The sequence below is a fragment of the Formica exsecta genome, unplaced genomic scaffold, assembly GCF_003651465.1.
Source record: "Formica exsecta isolate Colony F162 unplaced genomic scaffold, ASM365146v1 scaffold362, whole genome shotgun sequence".
NCBI lineage: Eukaryota > Metazoa > Arthropoda > Insecta > Hymenoptera > Formicidae > Formica > Formica exsecta.
In genome coordinates, this window is record NW_021850867.1 from 964 (window position 1) to 7,679 (window position 6,716).

The 6,716-nt window shown below is 37.0% G+C and overlaps 1 long non-coding RNA gene across 1 annotated transcript in view; it reads left to right on the forward strand.

Annotated features, from left to right (window-relative positions):
* Positions 1-2,542: 2,542 nt before the first annotated feature.
* LOC115238879 overlaps positions 2,543-6,716 on the forward strand; it is a 69,300-nt gene continuing 65,126 nt past the window's right edge. The window contains exon 1 of the long non-coding RNA XR_003884556.1: positions 2,543-2,824. This is a non-coding gene — a long non-coding RNA (uncharacterized LOC115238879). The remainder of the gene's footprint in view (positions 2,825-6,716) is intronic.

The window sequence follows — 6,716 nt, forward strand, 5'->3', positions numbered from 1 at the left end:
TTTTTGCCAAGACCAATCGGGTTAATTGTAACGGCGGGCTATTAATATATCACCGCGAGCATTTTCTGGTGGAATAATTAAGCCGCGAGATCCATCCTATAAGACTGTAGGAAAAACAGTTATCTTCTTACATAGTGAGAGAATTTAGTACGAACAATATTATTCGCTTGCATATTTTTAATCTTTCGAAAAACATTTCTCTATAAATTGTATATTTTTGTATACACAAGTATTTTTTTTTCTCTATTTAACGATGTGCCATACGATGGAGGAGCGGTTACGAGTATCAAGCTAAACCATCTTCCCGAGCAATAAAATTATCTTTCGCAAGCGTAGCGGGTCGCTTGATGGTAGCTGTCGACTTGTCAGCATCGTCTAGCGATCGTTGCCGACGTTGCGATTTTGCGACAAGGGAAGAGAAGGATAGCCACGATGGTCGGAGGTCGGGAAAACTTTGGAGAGCGAGCGATGTTTTAAGATCTTCATAAGCCTCGGCGACCGCTGCATTTGCATGGCAAAGACTAATTTCGCGAGGAAGAGCTCGTTTGAAATTGAAATGCACAGTGGCTTCTCGAAGCGTTCGGCACGCGGATACTATGAATATCACTTTTCCCGTGACAATGACAAGGCTTCAGCACGCGTTTTATTCGCATAGTAGTAACTCACGTCTAGCAAAAGTGCCGACGAAAGCAACAACTCCGCGTAACGCGATGAAGGAGAGAGATCGATTGTGTCGACAGTTTGCGCTTTCGAAGCAGATGCAATTCTTTTATTCACGTTTGCCGTGGATAAACTCGATATGTTCCGCGTAACAAGTTTGACTGCGCCGATATTTTCAATATTTGTCGCTAGAAATTCTCATACCATTATTCTTCTTATAATTCGAATGCTCAAGTTATAGAAATTCGTATTTAAAATCGATTTTTCTCTTCCTTCTTCCTTTTTTTCTCGATTTATTATTTTACTGAGCGCTATTTCGCATATAATGAAAAATTAATTATAAGTGTTAAATTAATAAAATAATAAATTAAAATTCCTGAAATACTAACGCCAATAAATAACCGCTTTTATAATTTGTAATTATCTAATTATTAAACACTGTAATTTAATATTTCCATATTTATAAAGCATAAATTTTTTTAATTTAACAATATTCATATTTGTCAATTATATAAATAAAAATTATAATTCTTAAATACATATAATATATATATATATATATACATATATGCGTGTTTTTATATATTTAATTGATACATAACGATTATACGAGATATATTGTGTCTATTTGCGCGCGCGAGCTTAAAAAAAATTTCCATAATTCAAATTTGACAATGTGCATTTCGCAGAGATGAAACAATTATACGGAAATATAAAATTTTGAATGAAAACAAATTATAATCGCTTATCTTTTTTTATCATTATTTCTACATGAAGATTAATTTACAAATGCAATTTGTATAATTAGATAATTTAAAATATCCACAACGCGTACATACTTTCAAAAATTAATTATCCGAATTCGCTGATAATTAGAGACGATGACTAGCGATGCTGTTCGCACAAACTTCCGGAATACCTGCATTCATCAGCGTGACAAGCAAGCAAGCAAGCGCGATCGTCGCGCGAGTCATTCTTTTAGAATAATATATTACAAATATAGATTCAGTAGAGTTAATTAATTGGTAAGTGGGGCAAAAATGGTGGATGAAGAATCTCCATCCTAATTACGATAGTGCGGTGATTCAAGCACTGATAATGCAATATGGAGATAATGTAAATGACCGTATTAGTAAATGGTAATGAATAAAGTTCATTACATGATGTTCGCCTCCGATATGGCGCGGCGGCGTATTATTTTGCGTAACCAACGCGCGTCGGGCGATTTTACAGAATTTTACGCAATTACAAGAAATAAACCCGCACGTATTGTGTGCCGCGCGTTCTCCAAAATACATCCTGTTACGCTGCAGTAGATGCAGTTTAACGATATTTTAATTAATGCCTGTTGTAATTAAATTAAATAATTAAATCGGTACGCGACCGGAAGCCGAATGTGTACACGGGGCGCGCGAGACGCCAACGTAAAATTTCCGAACATTAAAACCGTACATCGGACAGATAACGGTCCGTGCTAGTTAATTACGTGTGGCAATGATGCGTATTCCGGTTTCATTAAATGCGCTATCGTATTTAATCCGTATGTTTTTTGCCCGCGTACAATTTCCATCTTGCCGCGGCTCACTTCGTTTTATCATGTTAATTTGCGCATTACGGGATGCTGGCAGAGAGCGGATGAGAATTTTCATCGCAACTTTGGCCGGCGAAACGCGCTTTGCAATGTTCTTCGCAAACATCGTACGCTGACGCACACGACGCAACTTTCTAAATTTTTACGCCAGATGAGTCGCCGATGCAAAATGCATCGCAAACTTCGGGTCCCCGGAACGGCCGTTCTCGCGCTGAACTTTACACGTTTTGTTCGACGCAATTTGCGCGTTCTCTTTCCATAATATTAACTTTTTTTATATTGGAGTCCTTAAACATGCTTTCACATTTTTTTCTATTAACAGCTAATGACAATAAAACTTGCAACGTTTAGAGAATGGATGCAGAATCGCGAGAGTCTGTATCTCCGTAATGATGCATGTTACCTGTATGCTGAGGATGTTGCAGATATATAATATTGATATCGTATGATTTCTCTGATTACAGCGACAGCGGCATGGCCGCGGCAGGAGCAACCCTGTCCGATAGCAGGAGATTTTTGCATGAACGGTGGTACCTGCCTATTTTTCGAGACCGTCGGTGAACCGGCATGCCGGTAAGTCATTATTTTATGAATTATAGTTTTTCACATAATCCATTTTAGTGCATTAATTATATGTACCAAAACTTTCCTTTTATTTTAGTTAAACCATTTTTAAAAAAATCTTTGTTTATTGTGTAAAAGGATTGTTAGATATTGCATCAAAAATAATATATGAATGTTTGATCGTGCATCGTCCTTTATCACTAGTTTTTTATACAGGATATGAAAAATATAAATAAAAGTTCTTAAAAATAATCAAAAAAACCAAAATATGTCTATTAAAAATAAAAACGATGTGCCATTCGCCATTTTTAAAAATCTATTACGCGAATAAAATTGATTTCCTTTTAAAATAAATATATAACGAATCTGCCGTTGTTTTAAAAGAGAAAATTGCAAATCACGGAAATCGTCTCGATACAAAAGAGAACACAAATCGAATTAAATTTATTTTTTAAACGAAAATAGAAAATGGAAGTGAAAAAAAGTGTACGTTGCAATCTTTTACGCTCACAGATATGAATGATACAAATGGCGAGATAAATCCTTTTACAGTATTAAAATTGAGCAATATATTAAATTCTTTAAAAATATATATGCAAAATCCATCAAATGTAGAATGAAATATATTTACATATTTGTCATGTACCGCATTTTGTAAATTTACTACGAATTTATCTCACTGGATTTAACCTGTTTTAGATGATTACTTTTCAATTGAATGTTCACAAAATCAAATGAACAATAATCATGTTGTGACCAATAATAGTAATAATAAAATAATAACAATAATAATATTTTATTCGACTTTATCTGCCATTTATTCGCGTCAGAAATAGTATCTATTGATCTTAAATTATGTATATCCTATACATTTCTTAATTTAAAACGATCTTCTCTTTTCTTTTCGAAAAGCAGTGAAATCCGACTTTATCTAGAAATCGGAAAACCGTAGATTCTCGTAATTACCGAGAAGTCGGGAAGATTACGGTGCCAATTTGTAAAAAGCGTAGGTAACGTTGCTCGATGCTGAGAGAGAGGTATATAAAGATAGTTATATAGGATGTCTCAGGATAACTCGATTAAATCCCAGTGATAATTCTCTACCGATTGATAAAGTTGATTTTTACTCAATGAAATTATCAATGCGCTCCTAAAGTTTGTGTATGAAAAGATACTGATTAAAAAATAAAAAAAAATATTTTTCACGAAAATCCAGCTTTAAGAAGAAGAATAGATAATGAAACCATTTTTCAATTAATCTTATTTTACTTAAGGCATTTCTAATTTTATATTCATTTAGAAAGACATTTAATATGGAAATTTGTGACGATATGAATAATGACATTCTCTTTTTTGTGGGATAAAATCGCGACTTCAATTTTAGCCAGATATCCGCCAGTAAATTATGACATCTTTATTTGGAAACACTTTCTAAAGAGAAAGAGAGAAAGAAAGAAAGAACGACGAGAAAGCGTTTTACTCACATCGACGTCTTTATTCGAAGACGCACGAGAAATCGAGCTTGCGTTTCTCTCTTTTGTGCGGCCATCGAGTTAGCGGCTAGCTACGGCAACCGCGAAGTTGGGCGAGGTTTCAGGATATGTTTGCTGTCGATTGTGCTCGGAAGGTCGAAGTTCGATGGGAAGCGCGGAGTCTAGGTCGAGTCTCACTCTCTATCTTTTCTCGGTACACAACGGAGAGCGATCTTCTCGTTTCTCTTCTGGACACCTCTCCTCTATTCCTTTTTGCCGCCATTCTCCTACGCACGATACTTTTCTCTCAAGAATATAGATACTTTCTATAGATTCCTCTTTCCATTCTTGCGCCCAGTCTGCCTTCCAGTATCTCTCTCGGCTATCGTCTACGCTTTCCTTTTTTTTTCTCTCTTTCTCTCTCTATTTGTTTCTCCGTCTCGATAAAAATATCCCCTTTCGCATTTTCTTAAAATCTCTTGCAATTTATCGACTTTCCGTTATTTCTGTTTAATCCACGTTTTTCTTATAATCCGCGCTTCTATTACTTATACCTAATTAGTGTCTTCGATTTTTACCTCTTTTATATAGGTCGCTTTCTCGTTAGTTTTTTGCGCTTTTATTATTGTAAAGTTTATATAACTGATATTTTTCTCTTCTTTTATTAGAAAAAAATAGTTAATCTTTCGGAATTGTGTACCTCTGTGATTACACATTGCTATTTTTTATAAACGCAATTACGTAAAGTGCACGAAGCGCAGTGAACGTTCGAGGTACGCAATTTACCCTTTAAAGATTGGACTATTGACTTTTCTGCAATTGTCGACCTCAATATTACGGTTGACCCAACGTGCGCAAAACGTTCAGTTCGTCCGAGTTCCAGATGAATTTTCCGAAACGGTCCGAACCTTACTTCCACCTGCTTTTTTCGTTCATTGGGCGGTGCTTTCGAAAATTAAATTTCTTGACTATTCCCGCCCTCTCTCCTTTCTCTCTCTTTTTTTTTTTTCGCAGCGTGTATCAAATTGATCGGCACCGCCCCGCGTATAGCCGAGTATCCATTTAATTAAAAAAGTTTGCTCGCCAAACCAACCCCCGACCGGACTTTCCAGCCGGTCGCAATACTCTCCGTTCATTGGGCGGTGCTTTCGAAAATTAAATTTCTTGACTATTCCCGCCCTCTCTCCTTTCTCTCTCTTTTTTTTTTTTTCGCAGCGTGTATCAAATTGATCGGCACCGCCCCGCGTATAGCCGAGTATCCATTTAATTAAAAAAGTTTGCTCGCCAAATGTTCCCCCGACCGGACTTTCCAGCCGGTCGCAATACTCTCATTTACGCAACGCGCACACGAGTGTCGATTTGTCAGAAATTTCAGCTGCGCGACACCGATGATGCATTCGGCAAACTCGTCGAGTTTTTCACGGCATTAATTGGGTCAGTTAAAAACAAACGAGATGTGTATTATAATTCTTCTTCGTAATTCCGTTCAAACCGTGTTGCTGGAAAATTCTGCAGTTGTGTTTCCAAATGCAGAAATCTTGCAAAACGCGAAATAAGATGTAAAATATAATTTATCGGCTTTGCAAAAAAGCAACGAAAATTATCTTGTACTTGAAAAAAAGAACAGAATATAAATAAACGGTAAAAAGAAAAAATAACCTGAATTAATCTGAGCTGTCTTTCTTTGACATCCTGTCGGTAATTTTCAACATTCAACATCTTTAAAGCCTTAAATAAAAATCTCTGTAAAAATAAAATCCATTTGAAATTATATGAAGAATAAAAAGAAAACTTGGCCATCTATTTTCAATTCTGAAACCAATGATTGAAGTTTGAAGTCCATGCTTATATTCGGATTCCTTTCTTTATTTTTGAATATACTTCGAGCCTTACGTTTTTTTCAATATATCGGTAGAATTCTGAAGGAGGTTGAATCTCCCATTCCGATAGATAAGAGAAGAAGTGGATGACGCGGTCTCATCGCGATGTGCCTAAAATGTCAAGCCGGTACCGCAGCATCCAGTTTATCGTGGCTGTGTTTTATCGCGCAACACCGTCAATCCTCTCGGCTACTTCCGGCGAATCGCACAGGGAGAGAAAGAGAAGCAAATGTAAACTTTTTCGCGCCGAGCCTGCGACGCTCGTAAATCTCATCTCCGGAGGTAACCTACATCCCCCTCGTCCCTCCCCGACACTACCATCGCCCACCACTTGTGTTGAACGTCCCGGTTCCTCGTTTGTTTCTGTTAGGTGATCCCCTTCTTTCCCCCTCGACTTGTTAACTTTACGTTCTTACCACTTATGGCCAAATTGCCGTATAAAATATGTGCCGTGACGACAAGGCAACCTCTCTGCATACCACGGTTCTGTGCGCGACGAACGGCTGCCACGATAGTTACTCCTGGTTGTATACCTCCTTTTTCTCGGCA